Source organism: Acipenser ruthenus, chromosome 24, assembly GCF_902713425.1.
Source record: "Acipenser ruthenus chromosome 24, fAciRut3.2 maternal haplotype, whole genome shotgun sequence".
In the NCBI taxonomy this organism is placed as follows: Eukaryota; Metazoa; Chordata; class Actinopteri; order Acipenseriformes; family Acipenseridae; genus Acipenser; species Acipenser ruthenus.
In genome coordinates, this window is record NC_081212.1 from 11,341,747 (window position 1) to 11,365,217 (window position 23,471).

The window sequence follows — 23,471 nt, forward strand, 5'->3', positions numbered from 1 at the left end:
TCTGGCTGAGGGGGGGCAGGGACTCATAGACCTTTCTAGCAGGACAGAGGCTTTTAGGTTACAGGCCCTGCAGAGGCTGCTGTATTGCACGGAGGACCTCCCGTGGAGGCAGTTTGCCTGTGCCTTCCTGCAGCAGGTGGGGAGGCTGGGTCTGGATAGGAGTCTTTTTTTGTTAGAAATGGGTAAACTGGAGATGGACCGACTGCCAGATTATTATAGGAGCCTGTTGAGGGCATGGCAGTGGGTGCGTGTTGAGCAGAGGGGCACTGGAAACATTAGCCTTGATTGGCTCCTAGAAGAGCCGTTAATATATAATACTTTCTTGAAGTGTGATATTGTTCAGTCTGCTACTTTTATATATAGGTTAGTGAAGGCAGGTGTTGTAAAGCTTAAAGCCCTTTTAGATTTCAACACCTACAGCTGGGTGACTCCTCAGTGGTTAGCATCTGCCCTGGGGATGCGGTCTGTCCGCACTGCTGAGCTTTTCCTTGCCCAGGTGCGTGCCGCTCTCCCCGGTGAGGGGCTGGAGCTCTTAAACCAGCTGTTTAGGGAACAGAGAGTTCCGCACACGGACTCCCCCTTTCCATCATTGTTAGTGTCCCCAGCGATCAGTCAGGCTTCTGATGAGCAGGGTTATTTACTGACTGTAGAGGCTCTGAGAGATCTCCCTCTGTGTACAGTAGAGGGGAAACAGCTGTATAGGGTGTGTGTAAAGGGCCGTTACCAGCAGCAGCTCAGGTCAATACCAGACACACACTGGAGAGAGAAGCTGGGGGTGGCGGAACAGATAGTGCCAGCTTGGAGAACCCTGTATAAGCCACCACTGCCAAAAAGATCGGGGGATCTGCAGTGGAGGATCTTACATACCATCATTGCCGTTAACTCCTTTGTGAGCATCATAACCCCTGAGGTGAAAGATTCCTGTCCATTTTGCTCACAAAGGGAAACTGTTTACCATTGTTTTGTGTTCTGCACCAGATTAAAACCTTTCTTTGCTGCTCTGAAGGATTTGCTTGCTGGATTGGGTTTTGTGTTCTCTGAGGTGTTTTTTATTTTTGGTGTTAAGTATTATAAAAAGAGAAAGTACTCAATCCAGCTGGTGAATTTTTTTATTGGACAGGCCAAATTAGCAATTCTAAAGAGCAGAAAAAACAAAATGAATGACGGCTTAAATACTGATCCTTTTGTCATTTTTAGAATGCTTGTATTAACACGGGTTAGACTGGATTTTAATTTTTATAAAGCAATGCATAATATAGCAATGTTTGAGGAAGTCTGGTGTGTAGACAGTGTGTTGTGTGCTGTTAAGGATGGTGATCTGGAGGAGTATCTGTGATGTGAATTTTTATGTGATCATAATATTTTATGTATTGTTTTGTTCACCTTGGGTGGATCTGAATTGATTTTGTGATGACATCTGTTTTATAAATATTGATTTTGTGTATTTTATTTAATTGTTAAATAAAGTTTTTTCAAAAAGTAAAAAAAGTATCTATCTATCTATCTATCTATCTATCTATCTATCTTTTGATTTATAATTGTCAATATTATTTATTTTATTCATCTCTATCTAACTTTTGATTTTTAATTATAAGTACACTGTATATATATATTTTTTTCTCTCTCTATCTATATTTTGATTTCTAAAAATAAATATTATTTTTTAACTCTCTCCTTCTCTCTATCCATCCATCTATTAGCCATACCATTACAAAAAAAGTCTTCTTATCTCCTCCGTTTCACATGATTAATGTTGTCATTGAAGCTAAATCAATCAAAATTACAGGACCAGAGGGAGACACAAAAGAGATATGCACCAGGAGCCGGTTTTTCAAAACTTGTAATCTGGATCATTTTGATCCATTTGTTCAGAAAATGTCACTGCTGGATTATCCATATTATGAATAACTGCGATTAAAAAGTCCAGCATTTTAAAAAGTAATCTCAATCACAAAATATAGGATTACAAATCCAGATCATTTGTATCCAGATTGCAAGTTTTGAAAAAGCAGCTCCCGGGGAGCCTCCAACTCACAACTGCAGCATCCTGCCGTATAAGTACGACACACAAAACAAGTGCACCACATAGAGCACCTGGAGGAGACATCGAGCAGTTGGCACGTGTGGGGCATTGTGGCTTAGTTGGTTAAAGCACCTGTCTTGTAAACAGGAGATCCTGGGTTCGAATCCCAGCAGTGCCTCTTTTTATTCTTGTCCCAAAGCTAAATGCATACCGTCTTCTTCTTCTAAAAAAAAAAACACAACTAATTAATCAAAAAAAACACACATAAACATTCACGACTCTGGCGGGACTCAAACCCGCAACCTTTGAATCACACCACACAACCAGCCTAAAAGTCCAACATGCTATCCACTGCGCCACAGAGCCCTGTACCGTTATGACTGGCACGGCAAAACGGAGCCAAGGCCACGGAGGAAAACGTGCCAAAACGCGACGGGGATGGGATTCAAACCTGCGCGTACAGAGCACAGTGCAAGGCATGGCCTTTACCACTCGGCCACCTCGTCCTCCATGCAGCAATCACATTAAAAAAAACACATTTCACTCTTCCATCACCCAGCCCTTTCTGGTTTCATTCATTCAATCAATCAATCAATCTATCTATCTATCTATCTATCTATCTATCTATCTATCTATCTATCTATCTATCTATCTATCTATCTATCTATCTACCTTTTGATTTATAATTGTCAATATTATTTATTTTATTAATCTCTATCTAACTTTTGATTTTTAATTATAAATACACTGTATATATATATATTTTTTCTCTCTCTATCTATATTTTGATTTCTAAAAATAAATATTATTTTTTAACTCTCTCCTTCTCTCTATCCATCCATCTATTAGCCATACCATTACAAAAAAAGTCTTCTTATCTCCTCCGTTTCACATGATTAATGTTGTCATTGAAGCTAAATCAATCAAAATTACAGGACCAGAGGGAGACACAAAAGAGATATGCACCAGGAGCCGGTTTTTCAAAACTTGTAATCTGGATCATTTTGATCCATTTGTTCAGAAAATGTCACTGCTGGATTATCCATATTATGAATAACTGCGATTAAAAAGTCCAGCATTTTAAAAAGTAATCTCAATCACAAAATATAGGATTACAAATCCAGATCATTTGTATCCAGATTGCAAGTTTTGAAAAAGCAGCTCCCGGGGAGCCTCCAACTCACAACTGCAGCATCCTGCCGTATAAGTACGACACACAAAACAAGTGCACCACATAGAGCACCTGGAGGAGACATCGAGCAGTTGGCACGTGTGGGGCATTGTGGCTTAGTTGGTTAAAGCACCTGTCTTGTAAACAGGAGATCCTGGGTTCGAATCCCAGCAGTGCCTCTTTTTATTCTTGTCCCAAAGCTAAATGCATACCGTCTTCTTCTTCTAAAAAAAAAAACACAACTAATTAATCAAAAAAAACACACATAAACATTCACGACTCTGGCGGGACTCAAACCCGCAACCTTTGAATCACACCACACAACCAGCCTAAAAGTCCAACATGCTATCCACTGCGCCACAGAGCCCTGTACCGTTATGACTGGCACGGCAAAACGGAGCCAAGGCCACGGAGGAAAACGTGCCAAAACGCGACGGGGATGGGATTCAAACCTGCGCGTACAGAGCACAGTGCAAGGCATGGCCTTTACCACTCGGCCACCTCGTCCTCCATGCAGCAATCACATTAAAAAAAACACATTTCACTCTTCCATCACCCAGCCCTTTCTGGTTTCATTCATTCAATCAATCAATCAATCTATCTATCTATCTATCTATCTATCTATCTATCTATCTATCTATCTATCTATCTATCTATCTATCTATCTATCTATCTATCTATCTACCTTTTGATTTATAATTGTCAATATTATTTATTTTATTAATCTCTATCTAACTTTTGATTTTTAATTATAAATACACTGTATATATATATATTTTTTCTCTCTCTATCTATATTTTGATTTCTAAAAATAAATATTATTTTTTAACTCTCTCCTTCTCTCTATCCATCCATCTATTAGCCATACCATTACAAAAAAAGTCTTCTTATCTCCTCCGTTTCACATGATTAATGTTGTCATTGAAGCTAAATCAATCAAAATTACAGGACCAGAGGGAGACACAAAAGAGATATGCACCAGGAGCCGGTTTTTCAAAACTTGTAATCTGGATCATTTTGATCCATTTGTTCAGAAAATGTCACTGCTGGATTATCCATATTATGAATAACTGCGATTAAAAAGTCCAGCATTTTAAAAAGTAATCTCAATCACAAAATATAGGATTACAAATCCAGATCATTTGTATCCAGATTGCAAGTTTTGAAAAAGCAGCTCCCGGGGAGCCTCCAACTCACAACTGCAGCATCCTGCCGTATAAGTACGACACACAAAACAAGTGCACCACATAGAGCACCTGGAGGAGACATCGAGCAGTTGGCACGTGTGGGGCATTGTGGCTTAGTTGGTTAAAGCACCTGCCTTGTAAACAGGAGATCCTGGGTTCGAATCCCAGCAGTGCCTCTTTTTATTCTTGTCCCAAAGCTAAATGCATACCGTCTTCTTCTTCTAAAAAAAAAAACACAACTAATTAATCAAAAAAAACACACATAAACATTCACGACTCTGGCGGGACTCAAACCCGCAACCTTTGAATCACACCACACAACCAGCCTAAAAGTCCAACATGCTATCCACTGCGCCACAGAGCCCTGTACCGTTATGACTGGCACGGCAAAACGGAGCCAAGGCCACGGAGGAAAACGTGCCAAAAAGCAACGGGGATGGGATTCAAACCTGCGCGTACAGAGCACAGTGCAAGGCATGGCCTTTACCACTCGGCCACCTCGTCCTCCATGCAGCAATCACATTAAAAAAAACACATTTCACTCTTCCATCACCCAGCCCTTTCTGGTTTCATTCATTCAATCAATCAATCAATCAATCTATCTATCTATCTATCTATCTATCTATCTATCTATCTATCTATCTATCTATCTATCTATCAATCTTTTGATTTATAAATGTCAATATTATTTATTAAATTCATCTCTATCTAACTTTTGATTTTTAATTATAAATACACTGTATATATATATTTTTTTCTCTCTCTCTATCTATATTTTGATTTCTAAAAATAAATATTATTTTTTAACTCTCTCCTTCTCTCTATCCATCCATCTATTAGCCATACCATTACAAAAAAAGTCTTCTTATCTCCTCCGTTTCACATGATTAATGTTGTCATTGAAGCTAAATCAATCAAAATTACAGGACCAGAGGGAGACACAAAAGAGATATGCACCAGGAGCCGGTTTTTCAAAACTTGTAATCTGGATCATTTTGATCCATTTGTTCAGAAAATGTCACTGCTGGATTATCCATATTATGAATAACTGCGATTAAAAAGTCCAGCATTTTAAAAAGTAATCTCAATCACAAAATATAGGATTACAAATCCAGATCATTTGTATCCAGATTGCAAGTTTTGAAAAAGCAGCTCCCGGGGAGCCTCCAACTCACAACTGCAGCATCCTGCCGTATAAGTACGACACACAAAACAAGTGCACCACATAGAGCACCTGGAGGAGACATCGAGCAGTTGGCACGTGTGGGGCATTGTGGCTTAGTTGGTTAAAGCACCTGTCTTGTAAACAGGAGATCCTGGGTTCGAATCCCAGCAGTGCCTCTTTTTATTCTTGTCCCAAAGCTAAATGCATACCGTCTTCTTCTTCTAAAAAAACAAACACAACTAATTAATAAAAAAAAACACACATAAACATTCACGACTCTGGCGGGACTCAAAGCCGCAACCTTTGAATCACACCACACAACCAGCCTAAAAGTCCAACATGCTATCCACTGCGCCACAGAGCCCTGTACCGTTATGACTGGCACGGCAAAACGGAGCCAAGGCCACGGAGGAAAACGTGCCAAAAAGCGACGGGGATGGGATTCAAACCTGCGCGTACAGAGCACAGTGCAAGGCATGGCCTTTACCACTCGGCCACCTCGTCCTCCATGCAGCAATCACATTAAAAAAAACACATTTCACTCTTCCATCACCCAGCCCTTTCTGGTTTCATTCATTCAATCAATCAATCAATCAATCAATCTATCTATCTATCTATCTATCTATCTATCTATCTATCTATCTATCTATCTATCTATCTATCAATCTTTTGATTTATAAATGTCAATATTATTTATTAAATTCATCTCTATCTAACTTTTGATTTTTAATTATAAATACACTGTATATATATATTTTTTTCTCTCTCTCTATCTATATTTTGATTTCTAAAAATAAATATTATTTTTTAACTCTCTCCTTCTCTCTATCCATCCATCTATTAGCCATACCATTACAAAAAAAGTCTTCTTATCTCCTCCGTTTCACATGATTAATGTTGTCATTGAAGCTAAATCAATCAAAATTACAGGACCAGAGGGAGACACAAAAGAGATATGCACCAGGAGCCGGTTTTTCAAAACTTGTAATCTGGATCATTTTGATCCATTTGTTCAGAAAATGTCACTGCTGGATTATCCATATTATGAATAACTGCGATTAAAAAGTCCAGCATTTTAAAAAGTAATCTCAATCACAAAATATAGGATTACAAATCCAGATCATTTGTATCCAGATTGCAAGTTTTGAAAAAGCAGCTCCCGGGGAGCCTCCAACTCACAACTGCAGCATCCTGCCGTATAAGTACGACACACAAAACAAGTGCACCACATAGAGCACCTGGAGGAGACATCGAGCAGTTGGCACGTGTGGGGCATTGTGGCTTAGTTGGTTAAAGCACCTGTCTTGTAAACAGGAGATCCTGGGTTCGAATCCCAGCAGTGCCTCTTTTTATTCTTGTCCCAAAGCTAAATGCATACCGTCTTCTTCTTCTAAAAAAACAAACACAACTAATTAATCAAAAAAAACACACATAAACATTCACGACTCTGGCGGGACTCAAAGCCGCAACCTTTGAATCACACCACACAACCAGCCTAAAAGTCCAACATGCTATCCACTGCGCCACAGAGCCCTGTACCGTTATGACTGGCACGGCAAAACGGAGCCAAGGCCACGGAGGAAAACGTGCCAAAAAGCGACGGGGATAGGATTCAAACCTGCGCGTACAGAGCACAGTGCAAGGCATGGCCTTTACCACTCGGCCACCTCGTCCTCCATGCAGCAATCACATTAAAAAAAACACATTTCACTCTTCCATCACCCAGCCCTTTCTGGTTTCATTCATTCATTCAATCAATCAATCTATCTATCTATCTATCTATCTATCTATCTATCTATCTATCTATCTATCTATCTATCTATCTATCAATCTTTTGATTTATAAATGTCAATATTATTTATTAAATTCATCTCTATCTAACTTTTGATTTTTAATTATAAATACACTATATATATATATTTTTTTCTCTCTCTCTATCTATATTTTGATTTCTAAAAATAAATATTATTTTTTAACTCTCTCCTTCTCTCTATCCATCCATCTATTAGCCATACCATTACAAAAAAAGTCTTCTTATCTCCTCCGTTTCACATGATTAATGTTGTCATTGAAGCTAAATCAATCAAAATTACAGGACCAGAGGGAGACACAAAAGAGATATGCACCAGGAGCCGGTTTTTCAAAACTTGTAATCTGGATCATTTTGATCCATTTGTTCAGAAAATGTCACTGCTGGATTATCCATATTATGAATAACTGCGATTAAAAAGTCCAGCATTTTAAAAAGTAATCTCAATCACAAAATATAGGATTACAAATCCAGATCATTTGTATCCAGATTGCAAGATTTGAAAAAGCAGCTCCCGGGGAGCCTCCAACTCACAACTGCAGCATCCTGCCGTATAAGTACGACACACAAAACAAGTGCACCACATAGAGCACCTGGAGGAGACATCGAGCAGTTGGCACGTGTGGGGCATTGTGGCTTAGTTGGTTAAAGCACCTGTCTTGTAAACAGGAGATCCTGGGTTCGAATCCCAGCAGTGCCTCTTTTTATTCTTGTCCCAAAGCTAAATGCATACCGTCTTCTTCTTCTAAAAAAAAAAACACAACTAATTAATCAAAAAAAACACACATAAACATTCACGACTCTGGCGGGACTCAAAGCCGCAACCTTTGAATCACACCACACAACCAGCCTAAAAGTCCAACATGCTATCCACTGCGCCACAGAGCCCTGTACCGTTATGACTGGCACGGCAAAACGGAGCCAAGGCCACGGAGGAAAACGTGCCAAAAAGCGACGGGGATGGGATTCAAACCTGCGCGTACAGAGCACAGTGCAAGGCATGGCCTTTACCACTCGGCCACCTCGTCCTCCATGCAGCAATCACATTAAAAAAAACACATTTCACTCTTCCATCACCCAGCCCTTTCTGGTTTCATTCATTCAATCAATCAATCAATCTATCTATCTATCTATCTATCTATCTATCTATCTATCTATCTATCTATCTATCTATCTATCTATCTATCTATCAATCTTTTGATTTATAAATGTCAATATTATTTATTAAATTCATCTCTATCTAACTTTTGATTTTTAATTATAAATACACTGTATATATATATTTTTTTCTCTCTCTCTATCTATATTTTGATTTCTAAAAATAAATATTATTTTTTAACTCTCTCCTTCTCTCTATCCATCCATCTATTAGCCATACCATTACAAAAAAAGTCTTCTTATCTCCTCCGTTTCACATGATTAATGTTGTCATTGAAGCTAAATCAATCAAAATTACAGGACCAGAGGGAGACACAAAAGAGATATGCACCAGGAGCCGGTTTTTCAAAACTTGTAATCTGGATCATTTTGATCCATTTGTTCAGAAAATGTCACTGCTGGATTATCCATATTATGAATAACTGCGATTAAAAAGTCCAGCATTTTAAAAAGTAATCTCAATCACAAAATATAGGATTACAAATCCAGATCATTTGTATCCAGATTGCAAGTTTTGAAAAAGCAGCTCCCGGGGAGCCTCCAACTCACAACTGCAGCATCCTGCCGTATAAGTACGACACACAAAACAAGTGCACCACATAGAGCACCTGGAGGAGACATCGAGCAGTTGGCACGTGTGGGGCATTGTGGCTTAGTTGGTTAAAGCACCTGTCTTGTAAACAGGAGATCCTGGGTTCGAATCCCAGCAGTGTCTCTTTTAATTCTTGTACCAAAGCTAAATGCATACTGTCTTCTTCTTCTAAAAAAAAACACAACTAATTAATAAAAAAAACACACATAAACATTCACGACTCTGGCGGGACTCAAAGCCGCAACCTTTGAATCACACCACACAACCAGCCTAAAAGTCCAACATGCTATCCACTGCGCCACAGAGCCCTGTACCGTTATGACCGGCACTGCAAAGTTGAGGTAGACGGAGCCAAGGCCACAGAGGAAAATGAGCCAAAAAATGACGGGGATGGGATTTAAACCTGCGCGTACAGAGCACAGTGCAAGGCATGGCCTTTACCACTCGGCCACCTCGTCCTCCATGCAGCAATCACATTAAAAAAAACACATTTCACTCTTCCATCACCCAGCCCTTTCTGGTTTCATTCATTCAATCAATCAATCAATCTATCTATCTATCTATCTATCTATCTATCTATGTATCTATCAATCTTTTGATTTATAAATGTCAATATTATTTATTAAATTCATCTCTATCTAACTTTTGATTTTTAATTATAAATACACTGTATATATATTTTTTTTCTCTCTCTCTATCTATATTTTGATTTCTAAAAATAAATATTATTTTTTAACCCTCTCCTTCTCTCTATCCATCCATCTATTAGCCATACCATTACAAAAAAAGTCTTCTTATCTCCTCCGTTTCACATGATTAATGTTGTCATTGAAGCTAAATCAATCAAAATTACAGGACCAGAGGGAGACACAAAAGAGATATGCACCAGGAGCCGGTTTTTCAAAACTTGTAATCTGGATCATTTTGATCCATTTGTTCAGAAAATGTCACTGCTGGATTATCCATATTATGAATAACTGCGATTAAAAAGTCCAGCATTTTAAAAAGTAATCTCAATCACAAAATATAGGATTACAAATCCAGATCATTTGTATCCAGATTGCAAGTTTTGAAAAAGCAGCTCCCGGGGAGCCTCCAACTCACAACTGCAGCATCCTGCCGTATAAGTACGACACACAAAACAAGTGCACCACATAGAGCACCTGGAGGAGACATCGAGCAGTTGGCACGTGTGGGGCATTGTGGGGCATTGTGGCTTAGTTGGTTAAAGCACCTGTCTTGTAAACAGGAGATCCTGGGTTCGAATCCCAGCAGTGCCTCTTTTTATTCTTGTCCCAAAGCTAAATGCATACCGTCTTCTTCTTCTAAAAAAAAAAACACAACTAATTAATAAAAAAAAACACACATAAACATTCACGACTCTGGCGGGACTCAAACCCACAACCTTTGAATCACACCACACAACCAGCCTAAAAGCCCAACATGCTATCCACTGCGCCACAGAGCCCTGTACCGTTATGACCGGCACGGCAAAGTTGAGGTAGACGGAGCCAAGGCCACGGAGGAAAACGTGCCAAAAAACGACGGAGATGGGATTCAAACCTGCGCGTACAGAGCACAGTGCAAGGCATGGCCTTTACCACTCGGCCACCTTGTCCTCCATGCAGCAATCACATTAAAAAAAACACATTTCACTCTTCCATCACCCAGCCCTTTCTGGTTTCATTCATTCAATCAATCAATCAATCAATCAATCTATCTATCTATCTATCTATCTATCTATCTATCTATCTATCTATCTATCTACCTTTTGATTTATAATTGTCAATATTATTTATTTTATTAATCTCTATCTAACTTTTGATTTTTAATTATAAATACACTGTATATATATATATATTTTCTCTCTCTATCTATATTTTGATTTCTAAAAATAAATATTATTTTTTAACTCTCTCCTTCTCTCTATCCATCCATCTATTAGCCATACCATTACAAAAAAAGTCTTCTTATCTCCTCCGTTTCACATGATTAATGTTGTCATTGAAGCTAAATCAATCAAAATTACAGGACCAGAGGGAGACACAAAAGAGATATGCACCAGGAGCCGGTTTTTCAAAACTTGTAATCTGGATCATTTTGATCCATTTGTTCAGAAAATGTCACTGCTGGATTATCCATATTATGAATAACTGCGATTAAAAAGTCCAGCATTTTAAAAAGTAATCTCAATCACAAAATATAGGATTACAAATCCAGATCATTTGTATCCAGATTGCAAGTTTTGAAAAAGCAGCTCCCGGGGAGCCTCCAACTCACAACTGCAGCATCCTGCCGTATAAGTACGACACACAAAACAAGTGCACCACATAGAGCACCTGGAGGAGACATCGAGCAGTTGGCACGTGTGGGGCATTGTGGGGCATTGTGGCTTAGTTGGTTAAAGCACCTGTCTTGTAAACAGGAGATCCTGGGTTCGAATCCCAGCAGTGCCTCTTTTTATTCTTGTCCCAAAGCTAAATGCATACCGTCTTCTTCTTCTAAAAAAAAAAACACAACTAATTAATCAAAAAAAACACACATAAACATTCACGACTCTGGCGGGACTCAAACCCACAACCTTTGAATCACACCACACAACCAGCCTAAAAGCCCAACATGCTATCCACTGCGCCACAGAGCCCTGAACCGTTATGACCGGCACAGCAAAGTTGAGGTAGACGGAGCCAAGGCCACGGAGGAAAAGTGCCAAAAAACGACGGAGATGGGATTCAAACCTGCGCGTACAGAGCACAGTGCAAGGCATGGCCTTTACCACTCGGCCACCTTGTCCTCCATGCAGCAATCACATTAAAAAAAAACACATTTCACTCTTCCATCACCCAGCCCTTTCTGGTTTCATTCATTCAATCAATCAATCAATCTATCTATCTATCTATCTATCTATCTATCTATCTATCTATCTATCTATCTATCTATCTTTTGATTTATAATTGTCAATATTATTTATTTTATTCATCTCTATCTAACTTTTGATTTTTAATGATAAATACACTGTATATATATATATATATTTTTCTCTCTCTATCTATATTTTGATTTCTAAAAATCAATATTATTTTTTAACTCTCTCCTTCTCTCTATCCATCCATCTATTAGCCATACCATTACAAAAAAAGTCTTCTTATCTCCTCCGTTTCACATGATTAATGTTGTCATTGAAGCTAAATCAATCAAAATTACAGGACCAGAGGGAGACACAAAAGAGATATGCACCAGGAGCCGGTTTTTCAAAACTTGTAATCTGGATCATTTTGATCCATTTGTTCAGAAAATGTCGCTGCTGGATTATCCATATTATGAATAACTGCGATTAAAAAGTCCAGCATTTTAAAAAGTAATCTCAATCACAAAATATAGGAATACAAATCCAGATCATTTGTATCCAGATTGCAAGTTTTGAAAAAGCAGCTCCCTGGGAGCCTCCAACTCACAACTGCAGCATCCTGCCGTATAAGTACGACACACAAAACAAGTGCACCACAAAGAGCACCTGGAGGAGACATCGAGCAGTTGGCACGTGTGGGGCATTGTGGCTTAGTTGGTTAAAGCACCTGTCTTGTAAACAGGAGATCCTGGGTTCGAATCCCAGCAGTGCCTCTTTTTATTCTTGTCCCAAAGCTAAATGCATACCGTCTTCTTCTTCTAAAAAAAAAAACACAACTAATTAATCCAAAAAAACACACATAAACATTCACGACTCTTGCGGGACTCATACCCGCAACCTTTGAATCACACCACACAACCAGCCTAAAAGTCCAACATGCTATCCACTGTGCCACAGAGCCCTGTACCGTTATGACCGGCACGGCAAAGTTGAGGTAGACGGAGCCAAGGCCACGGAGGAAAACGTGCCAAAAAACGACGGAGATGGGATTCAAACCTGCGCGTACAGAGCACAGTGCAAGGCATGGCCTTTACCACTCGGCCACCTTGTCCTCCATGCAGCAATCACATTAAAAAAAAACACATTTCACTCTTCCATCACCCAGCCCTTTCTGGTTTCATTCATTCAATCAATCAATCAATCAATCAATCAATCTATCTATCTATCTATCTATCTATCTATCTATCTATCTATCTATCAATCTTTTGATTTATAATTGTCAATATTATTTATTTTATTCATCTCTATCTAACTTTTGATTTTTAATTATAAATACACTGTATATATATATTTTTTTTCTCTTTCTATCTATATTTTGATTTCTAAAAATCAATATTATTTTTCAACTCTCTCCTTCTCTCTATCCATCCATCTATTAGCCATACCATTACAAAAAAAGTCTTCTTATCTCCTCCGTTTCACATGATTAATGTTGTCATTGAAGCTAAATCAATCAAAATTACAGGACCAGAGGGAGACACAAAAGAGATATGCACCAGGAGCCGGTTTTTCAAAACTTGTAATCTGGATCATTTTGATCCATTGGTTCAGAAAATGTCACTGCTGGATTATCCATATTATGAATAACTGCGATTAAAAAGCCCAGATCATTTGTATCCGGAATGCAAGTTTTGAAAAAGCAGCTCCCGGGGAGCCTCCAACTCAGAACTGCAGCATCCTGCCGTATAAGTACGACACACAAAACAAGTGCACCACATAGAGCACCTGGAGGAGACATCGAGCAGTTAGCACGTGTGGGGCATTGTGGCTTAGTTGGTTAAAGCACCTGCCTTGTAAACAGGAGATCCTGGGTTCGAATCCCAGCAATGCCTCTTTTTATTCTTGTCCCAAAGCTAAATGCATACCGTCTTCTTCTTCTAAAAAAAAAAACACAACTAATTAATCCAAAAAAACACACATAAACATTCACGACTCTGGCGGGACTCAAACCCGCAACCTTTGAATCACACCACACAACCAGCCTAAAAGTCCAACATGCTATCCACTGCGCCACAGAGCCCTGTACCGTTATGACCGGCACGGCAAAGTTGAGGTAGACGGAGCCAAAGCCACGGAGGAAAACGTGCCAAAAAACGACGGAGATGGGATTCAAACCTGCGCGTACAGAGCACAGTGCAAGGCATGGCCTTTACCACTCGGCCACCTTGTCCTCCATGCAGCAATCACATTAAAAAAAACACATTTCACTCTTCCATCACCCAGCCCTTTCTGGTTTCATTCATTCAATCAATCAATCTATCTATCTATCTGTCTATCTATCTGTTCTGTCTAGTGTGATGCATGCTGGGAGAGTGGAGTGAGTGAGGTGGAGTGGATTGAAAGTAGGTGTTTCGTTTTTCTTTCTTTTTTATATGTGTTTGTTAATGTGAATAGTTATTTGGTTTTGTTTGTTAAATAAATTAAAGAAGTTTGTCTTTTGCGGTCAGCATGGCTGGCTCAGGGGGGGTTTTCCCCCTTGAGAGTTTAACTCGTAAGCACGGAGTTAAAATAGCTACGGAAGGTTTTGTTCCTATAGAGAAGTGCATGTTAGCGATTGGGAAAGTAGTCGGTTATGACAATATAAAGTCTGCATCTAGAATGAATGGATCAGTCGTGGCGTTTTTAAGTCAAACTGATCTAGTGAATAAAGTAGTAGAAAATGGAATTATTTTGAATGATTCTCTGGTTGCAGTGACGCCATTAGTGACACCAGCGAGGAAAATAATCATATCAAACGTTCCACCTTTCCTTAAAAATGCACTAATTATAAATGAATTGTCTCGACATGGGCAAATTGTTTCAGCCCCAAAAAGAATCCCGTTGGGCTGTAAATCTCCATTATTACAACATGTGGTCTCCTTCAGGAGACAGTTGTTTATGGTTCTGAATAAAGGGAGTGAGGAACTTAACATTGTTTTAAAGTTTAAAGTGGATGGTTGTGACTACGTGATTTTTGCTACTTCAGAAACGATGAAATGTTTCAATTGTGGGGCGGATGGACATTTAGTTAAAAATTGCCCGAAAACAAAAGATAGAGAGGAGAGAGAAGGGGGAGAGGTGAGCGAGAAAGTAGCGGTGAACTTGAAATCCACGGAGCCGAGTAATGTTGATGTTGAAACAGAGAGTGGGGGTATAGAGAGAGGGAATGTGAGCGCTGAAAATGATGGAGAGGTGGCTGGGACGAGTGTTGGTGTGGAGGTGAGCGGAACAGAGAGTAAAACTGGCGAGAAGGAAATTAAGAATACCAGTAGTGATGGTAACGAAAAACAACAGATTGAAAGTGGTACTGTTAATGATACGGATAGTATGAGAGAAGCAGAGACTGGAGAAGTAAGAGAGGACAATCAGGGTGCGGGTGGAAATAAAACCGAGCGTCTAGGGGAGAGTGCATCGGAGAATGTTTCTGAAGTAAGCAGTTTGGCAATGGAAATGAGTGAGAATATGAATGATAATGTTGGATTTAAGACTCCAGGAAAAAAGAGGAAAAAATTATTAAAAAGGAAAAATATAGAGGAAGTAGAAACAAGGGGAAAAGAACAACCTCCTAAAAAGGAGGGGCAAAAGCCCTGGAGTGTTTTGGTTGCCAGCACCATACATGAAAGTAATTCAGAGTCAGAGAGAGAGGAGGAGGAGGAGGCTGTGTTAACCGACTCCTCTCAATGCTCTGAATCCATTTTGTTAAAGAGCGGGTATGGTGAGCAAGACATAAGAGAGTTTTTACTGTTGACAAAGGGAAGGAGAAAAGTTGATGTGGAGGATTTTTTTCCTGATTTAAGTTTGTTTGTGAACTCAGCGGCTTATCTGGTAAAGAAGTCCTCTGGGTCAAATTTTACAGATCAAGAACGCTGGTGTTTAAAGAATTGTTTGATTAGAGTTCGTGGTAAACTTAATCAAAAATAAAAATGGTAAACTCCGTGGTTTTTTTTCAAATATTGTTAGTTTTTTTTTCTATCCCAATGATGACTTTTCTGTTAGGGACCATTAACATAAATGGTTGTAGAGACAGTTTTAAGAGGGCTTCTGTTTTTGAATATTTGAACCAGAAAAAACTGGATGTCATTTTCTTACAAGAAACTCATTGTGATTTCAAAACCCAGTCAGAGTGGGAAAAGGAATGGAAAGGGCAAATGTTCTTTAGTCATGGATCTAATGTGAGTGCTGGGGTGGCAGTTTTGTTTAAGGAACATTTTAAACCTGAGTCTGTGGACTTTACTGAACTGGTAAAAGGTCGGATGCTTAAAATAGAAGCTGTAGTAGAAGGACAATCCTTTGTATTTATTAATATTTATGCCCCCAATGATGGAAAAGAGAGGTTGGAATTTTTCAAAATTCTGGACGAGGTTTTAGTAGAATGCACGTCTGATGAGGTTTTGTTTTTAGCAGGGGACTTTAATTGTACTGCTCATTGTAAAATGGACAGAAATCATCCTGAGCCACACCTTAAGTCTGCAAGAGAATTATCAGTTATATTAAAAAAGATTGATTTAATTGATGTGTGGAAAAGTGTGCATCCAAATAAAAGACAATATACTTGGGTTAAGTACAGTAAGAGTCACATCTCAATGGCGAGATTAGATCGGATTTATGTTTTCAAAGAGCATTTTAATCTGATAAAACAATGTAGCATCTCTCCTTCTACCTTTTCTGATCACAACCTTGTATTCCTTTCTGTTTTATTGCCTAATGTTAAACGCAGTCGTTCCTATTGGAAATTCAACACTAGTTTGTTAAATGATTTGCATTTTATCAAATGTTTTAATTTCTTTTGGAAAACATGGAGGGATGATAAAGGTTCCTTTTCAAATCTTAGACAATGGTGGGACGTAGGTAAAGTTCAAATAAAAACATTCTGTCAACAGTACAATGAAAACGTTACAAAGAGGGTAAATGAGTCTCTGCAGGAGCTGGAGCGGGATGTCTTAGAGCTCCAGAGAGCTCTAGACTCCAAGCAAAATGATAATCTAATTGAAAAATTAAAGTACAAAAAGAAATTAATTGCAAATCTTTTGGATGTAAAAGTGAAAGGAGCACTGGTGAGATCTAGGGTGCAGGGGCTGACGAAGATGGACGCACCTACTCAGTTTTTTTTCAGTTTGGAGAAAAAAAGTAGCCAAAGGAAGGCAATTCATTGTCTAAGGAGGCCGGACGGAGTGGAGCTGAGAGACCCGGAGGAGATCAGGAGGCACGCTGTCCAGTTCTACTCAGGTTTATTTGCAGCGGAGGCTGGGGCTGAGCCTGAGGAGGTGCAGGGTTTCCTGCAGGGCATGACGTGTTTGCCTGAGGAGGCTAATGAAGGGCTGGGGAGTGCCCTGTCTATCGAAGAACTTACTGTTGCTCTGCAAGGGCTGAATCAGGGCAAAGCTCCTGGCATTGATGGCTTGCCCGTGGAGTTTTATAAAAGTTTTTGGCAACTGTTGAAATATGATCTTGCTGAAGTTTTTGAAGAGAGTTTTGAGCAAGGAGAGCTGCCGCTAAGCTGCAGGAGAGCAGTTATCACGCTCCTTCCAAAGAAAGGTGATCTTTGCGACATAAAAAATTGGAGACCTGTGTCACTGTTGTGCTCCGAATATAAAATTCTTTCTAGAGCTCTAGTCAACAGACTGAGTACAGTGATCGAGACTGTGGTGCACCCTGATCAAACTTATTGCATCCCAAATAGATCCATTTTTGATAATATCTTTTTGGTCAGGGACATATTGGCAGCCTCAAAATTGTTTGGCTTTAGTACTGGTCTTTTTTTGTTAGATCAGGAAAAGGCTTTTGATAGAGTCGACCACCAGTATTTATGGAAGGTCCTCGCTGCTTTTGGTCTTAACTCTAATTTCATTAGTAAAATAAGATCGCTCTATTGTAACGTTTTCAGTTTGATTAAAATAAACGGAGGACTTACTGCACCTTTTAAAATTCAGAGAGGAATTAGACAAGGATGCCCACTATCTGGTATGTTATACGCACTATCAATTGAACCTTTCTTGAGTAGGTTAAGAAGTGTTTTGACAGGCTTAGATATTCCAAACTGCAATCAGTCAATTAAGCTGTCAGCTTATGCTGACGATATTATGTTGTTTATAAGTAGTCAAGAAGACATAAAAGTGCTAGTTGAGACCCAGAAAATCTTTGAAAAGGTTTCGTCTGCACGAGTAAATTGGAGTAAGAGCAGTGCTGTGCAGGTTGGGGAAGAAAAAAGATTCAAGTCATTGGTATTGCCTGATGGACTGCAGTGGACCCGAGAAGGTTTCAAGTATTTGGGAATTTTTATGGGCAATGAGAAAATGGAAAGGCAAAATTGGGAAGGGGTTTTGGAAAATATAAAAGGACGTTTGCAGAGGTGGAGGTGGCTGCTTCCTCAAATGTCTTTTAGAGGAAGAGTTTTAGTGGTAAATAATTTAGTCGCCTCCAGTCTTTGGCATAAGTTAATTTGTGTGGAGCCTCCAAAAATGTTGTTGAAACAGATCCAATCCCTGCTTTTGGAGTTTTTTTGGAATGGATATTGCTGGTTGAGGCAGTGTGTGTTGCATTTGCCATTGGATGAGGGTGGGCAAGGATTCATTAATATTGAGTGCAGGACAGCTGCTTTCAGACTGCAAACGTTGCAAAAATTGTTTTATTCACCGGTAGAGTTGCCTTGGAGAGGACTGGCGTTGTCTTTCTTTCGTCAGGTTGGGGGGTTTGGTTTTGATTTTAATTTGCTATTTATGGATGTTGGTCAAATTAATTTGTCGTGTCTTCCTCTGTTTTACAGGAGCATGCTGAGGGCTTGGGGTGCACTAAAGGCCGAGTATGAGTTTTCTTTAGACCCCTTTTGGGTTCTACAACAGCCTTTGGTGTTAAATCCACAATTTAGTTTCATTTATAGTTTCAAATCGGTTAATGATTCCCTTATTAGGGCTAAACTTGTGAGGATCTATGATCTAATAGACACAGAAAAATGTGCTTGGAAGGACCCAGAATGTTTAGCCAATGCTCTGGCCATGCGGTCTGTACGTGTGGCAGGCGTTTACCTGTCACAGCTGAATGAAGCTCTGCTCCCAGAGTGGCGAGAGGCACTGGAGAGTGTTTTTAGTGAGCATCGAATCCCTCAGCAGGCTCCGTTTCCTTCCTTGCTAATCTCTCCTGCTATTAGTAATTTTGAGGAGGAGAGTGGCAAGATTTTAAAAGTGAAGGACTTGTGTAGATGCCACTTTTCCCTATTGGAGGGGAAAAAAGCATATCAAATGTGTGTGAAAGTAAAGTTCCAAGATGTGCTTAAAGTTCTACCGGACACGCATTGGAGAGAGCGGCTGGGAGCTGGAGAGGAGGACAAGCCAGCCTGGAGAGCTTTATACCAACCTCCCCTTGGTAAAAGATCTGGTGACTTACAATGGAGACTCTTGCATACCATTCTGGCTGTTAATGCTTTTATAACAATACTAAATCCGGAGGTGAATGACAAGTGCCCTTTCTGCAGCAAAAGAGAGACTGTTTTTCACTGCTACATGGAATGTCAAAGATTGGATCCATTGTTTGTTTTTTTAAACAACCTCTTTTTAAAGCTGGGTTTGGAGTTCACGAAGACGGTTTTTATTTTTGGGGTCACATATGCAAAGAGTAAAAAGTTTGTGTTTCAGTTGGCTAATTTTATGTTAGGTCAAGCTAAATTGGCCATTTTAAAAAGTAGGAGCAGTGAAATTGATAAAAACAGTCAAGACTTGGTTAAAGTGTTTCGAAAGCTAGTTAGGGAACGTATAGGTGTTGAATTTAATTTTTATAAAATGATGCACGATTTATTAAAATTTGAAATTATATGGTGTTTTAATGGAGTGCTCTGTGAGGTGGATGAAGAGTCTGATGAACTTGTTCTAAATATATGAATTTTTTGTAGAATTTATTGTAATGTAAAAGTTTATACTCTGTTGTAAATAAATGTTATTTAAAAAGTAAGTATCTATCTATCTATCTATCTATCTATCTATCTATCTTTTGATTTATAATTGTCAATATTATTTATTTTATTCATCTCTATCTAACTTTTGATTTTTTATTATAAATACACTGTATATATATATTTTTTTTTCTCTCTCTATCTATATTTTGATTTCTAAAAATAAATATTATTTTTTAACTCTCTCCTTCTCTCTATCCATCCATCTATTAGCCATACCATTACAAAAAAAGTCTTCTTATCTCCTCCGTTTCACATGATTAATGTTGTCATTGAAGCTAAATCAATCAAAATTACAGGACCAGAGGGAGACACAAAAGAGATATGCACCAGGAGCCGGTTTTTCAAAACTTGTAATCTGGATCATTTTGATCCATTTGTTCAGAAAATGTCACTGCTGGATTATCCATATTATGAATAACTGCGATTAAAAAGTCCAGCATTTTAAAAAGTAATCTCAATCACAAAATATAGGATTACAAATCCAGATCATTTGTATCCAGATTGCAAGTTTTGAAAAAGCAGCTCCCGGGGAGCCTCCAACTCACAACTGCAGCATCCTGCCGTATAAGTACGACACACAAAACAAGTGCACCACATAGAGCACCTGGAGGAGACATCGAGCAGTTGGCACGGGTGGGGCATTGTGGCTTAGTTGGTTAAAGCACCTGTCTTGTAAACAGGAGATCCTGGGTTCGAATCCCAGCAGTGCCTCTTTTAATTCTTGTCCCAAAGCTAAATGCATACCGTCTTCTTCTTCTAAAAAAAAAACACAACTAATTAATCCAAAAAAACACACATAAACATTCACGACTCTGGCGGGACTCAAACCCGCAACCTTTGAATCACACCACACAACCAGCCGAAAAGTCCAACATGCTATCCACTGCGCCACAGAGCCCTGTACCGTTAGGACCGGCACGGCAAAGTTGAGGTAGACGGAGCCAAGGCCACGGAGGAAAACGTGCCAAAAAACGACGGGGATGGGATTCAAACCTGCGCGTACAGAGCACAGTGCAAGGCATGGCCTTTACCACTCGGCCACCTCGTCCTCCATGCAGCAATCACATTAAAAAAAACACATTTCACTCTTCCATCACCCAGCTCTTTCTGGTTTCATTCATTCAATCAATCAATCAATCAATCAATCTATCTATCTATCTATCTATCTATCTATCTATCTATCTATCTATCTATCTTTTGATTTATAATTGTCAATATTATTTATTTTATTCATCTCTATCTAACTTTTGATTTTTAATTATAAATACACTGTATATATATTTTTTTTTCTCTCTCTATCTATATTTTGATTTCTAAAAATAAATATTATTTTTTAACTCTCTCCTCTCTATCCATCCATCTATTAGCCATACCATTACAAAAAAAGTCTTCTTATCTCCTCCGTTTCACATGATTAATGTTGTCATTGAAGCTAAATCAATCAAAATTACAGGACCAGAGGGAGACACAAAAGAGATATGCACCAGGAGCCGGTTTTTCAAAACTTGTAATCTGGGTCATTTTGATCCATTTGTTCAGAAAATGTCACTGCTGGATTATCCATATTATGAATAACTGCGATTAAAAAGTCCAGCATTTTAAAAAGTAATCTCAATCACAAAATATAGGATTACAAATCCAGATCATTTGTATCCAGATTGCAAGTTTTGAAAAAGCAGCTCCCGGGGAGCCTCCAACTCACAACTGTAGCATCCTGCCGTATAAGTACGACACACAAAACAAGTGCACCACATAGAGCACCTGGAGGAGACATCGAGCAGTTGGCACGTGTGGGGCATTGTGGTTTAGTTGGTTAAAGCACCTGCCTTGTAAACAGGACATCCTGGGTTCGAATCCCAGCAGTGCCTCTTTTAATTCTTGTCCCAAAGCTAAATGCATACTGTCTTCTTCTTCTAAAAAAAAACACAACTAATTAATCCAAAAAAACACACATAAACATTCACGACTCTGGCGGGACTCAAACCCGCAACCTTTGAATCACACCACACAACCAGCATAAAAGTCCATCATGCTATCCACTGCGCCACAGAGCCCTGTACCGTTAGGACCGGCACGGCAAAGTTGAGGTAGACGGAGCCAAGGCCACGGAGGAAAACGTGCCAAAAAACGACGGGGATGGGATTCAAACCTGCGCGTACAGAGCACAGTGCAAGGCATGGCCTTTACCACTCGGCCACCTCGTCCTCCATGCAGCAATCACATTAAAAAAAACACATTTCACTCTTCCATCACCCAGCCCTTTCTGGTTTCATTCATTCAATCAATCAATCAATCAATCAATCTATCTATCTATCTATCTATCTATCTATCTATCTATCTATCTATCTATCTATCTATCTATCTATCTATCTATCTTTTGAATTATAATTGTCAATATTATTTATTTTATTCATCTCTATCTAACTTTTGATTTTTAATTATAAATACACTGTATATATTTATTTTTTTCTCTCTCTATCTATATTTAGATTTCTAAAAATAAATATTATTTTTTAACTCTCTCCTCTCTATCCATCCATCTATTAGCCATACCATTACAAAAAAAGTCTTCTTATCTCCTCCGTTTCACATGATTAATGTTGTCATTGAAGCTAAATCAATCAAAATTACAGGACCAGAGGGAGACACAAAAGAGATATGCACCAGGAGCCGGTTTTTCAAAACTTGTAATCTGGATCATTTTGATCCATTTGTTCAGAAAATGTCACTGCTGGATTATCCATATTATGAATAACTGCGATTAAAAAGTCCAGCATTTTAAAAAGTAATCTCAATCACAAAATATAGGATTACAAATCCAGATCATTTGTATCCAGATTGCAAGTTTTGAAAAAGCAGCTCCCGGGGAGCCTCCAACTCACAACTGCAGCATCCTGCCGTATAAGTACGACACACAAAACAAGTGCACCACATAGAGCACCTGGAGGAGACATCGAGCAGTTGGCACGTGTGGGGCATTGTGGCTTAGTTGGTTAAAGCACCTGTCTTGTAAACAGGAGATCCTGGGTTCGAATCCCAGCAGTGCCTCTTTTTATTCTTGTCCCAAAGCTAAATGCATACCGTCTTCTTCTTCTAAAAAAAAAACCACAACTAATTAATCCAAAAAAACACACATAAACATTCACGACTCTGGCGGGACTCAAACCCGCAACCTTTGAATCACACCACACAACCAGCCTAAAAGCCCAACATGCTATCCACTGCGCCACAGAGCCCTGTACCGTTATGACCGGCACGGCAAAGTTGAGGTAGACGGAGCCAAGGCCACGGAGGAAAACGTGCCAAAAAACGACGGAGATGGGATTCAAACCTGCGCGTACAGAGCACAGTGCAAGGCATGGCCTTTACCACTCGGCCACCTTGTCCTCCATGCAGCAATCACATTAAAAAAAACACATTTCACTCTTCCATCACCCAGCCCTTTCTGGTTTCATTCATTCAATCAATCAATCAATCTATCTATCTATCTATCTATCTATCTATCTATCTATCTATCTATCTATCTATCTACC

The 23,471-nt window shown here is 39.1% G+C and overlaps 14 non-coding genes across 14 annotated transcripts; all 14 read left to right on the forward strand.

Annotated features, from left to right (window-relative positions):
• The first annotated feature begins 2,127 nt into the window (after positions 1-2,127).
• Positions 2,128-2,201, forward strand: trnat-ugu (transfer RNA threonine (anticodon UGU)). The gene has a single exon. It is a non-coding gene; the product is annotated as a tRNA-Thr (tRNA).
• A 1,098-nt stretch (positions 2,202-3,299) lies between these two features.
• trnat-ugu (transfer RNA threonine (anticodon UGU)) lies at positions 3,300-3,373 on the forward strand. Its single transcript has one exon. It is a non-coding gene; the product is annotated as a tRNA-Thr (tRNA).
• Positions 3,374-4,483: 1,110 nt separating this feature from the next.
• trnat-ugu (transfer RNA threonine (anticodon UGU)) lies at positions 4,484-4,557 on the forward strand. Its single transcript has one exon. It is a non-coding gene; the product is annotated as a tRNA-Thr (tRNA).
• A 1,091-nt stretch (positions 4,558-5,648) lies between these two features.
• trnat-ugu (transfer RNA threonine (anticodon UGU)) lies at positions 5,649-5,722 on the forward strand. The gene has a single exon. It is a non-coding gene; the product is annotated as a tRNA-Thr (tRNA).
• Positions 5,723-6,817: 1,095 nt separating this feature from the next.
• trnat-ugu (transfer RNA threonine (anticodon UGU)) lies at positions 6,818-6,891 on the forward strand. Its single transcript has one exon. It is a non-coding gene; the product is annotated as a tRNA-Thr (tRNA).
• A 1,091-nt stretch (positions 6,892-7,982) lies between these two features.
• trnat-ugu (transfer RNA threonine (anticodon UGU)) lies at positions 7,983-8,056 on the forward strand. The gene has a single exon. It is a non-coding gene; the product is annotated as a tRNA-Thr (tRNA).
• Positions 8,057-9,155: 1,099 nt separating this feature from the next.
• trnat-ugu (transfer RNA threonine (anticodon UGU)) lies at positions 9,156-9,229 on the forward strand. Its single transcript has one exon. It is a non-coding gene; the product is annotated as a tRNA-Thr (tRNA).
• Positions 9,230-10,312: 1,083 nt separating this feature from the next.
• Positions 10,313-10,386, forward strand: trnat-ugu (transfer RNA threonine (anticodon UGU)). Its single transcript has one exon. It is a non-coding gene; the product is annotated as a tRNA-Thr (tRNA).
• A 1,102-nt stretch (positions 10,387-11,488) lies between these two features.
• On the forward strand, positions 11,489-11,562 carry trnat-ugu (transfer RNA threonine (anticodon UGU)). Its single transcript has one exon. It is a non-coding gene; the product is annotated as a tRNA-Thr (tRNA).
• A 1,091-nt stretch (positions 11,563-12,653) lies between these two features.
• On the forward strand, positions 12,654-12,727 carry trnat-ugu (transfer RNA threonine (anticodon UGU)). The gene has a single exon. It is a non-coding gene; the product is annotated as a tRNA-Thr (tRNA).
• A 1,045-nt stretch (positions 12,728-13,772) lies between these two features.
• On the forward strand, positions 13,773-13,846 carry trnat-ugu (transfer RNA threonine (anticodon UGU)). The gene has a single exon. It is a non-coding gene; the product is annotated as a tRNA-Thr (tRNA).
• A 6,729-nt stretch (positions 13,847-20,575) lies between these two features.
• On the forward strand, positions 20,576-20,649 carry trnat-ugu (transfer RNA threonine (anticodon UGU)). The gene has a single exon. It is a non-coding gene; the product is annotated as a tRNA-Thr (tRNA).
• Positions 20,650-21,732: 1,083 nt separating this feature from the next.
• Positions 21,733-21,806, forward strand: trnat-ugu (transfer RNA threonine (anticodon UGU)). Its single transcript has one exon. It is a non-coding gene; the product is annotated as a tRNA-Thr (tRNA).
• A 1,106-nt stretch (positions 21,807-22,912) lies between these two features.
• Positions 22,913-22,986, forward strand: trnat-ugu (transfer RNA threonine (anticodon UGU)). Its single transcript has one exon. It is a non-coding gene; the product is annotated as a tRNA-Thr (tRNA).
• Positions 22,987-23,471: the final 485 nt, after the last annotated feature.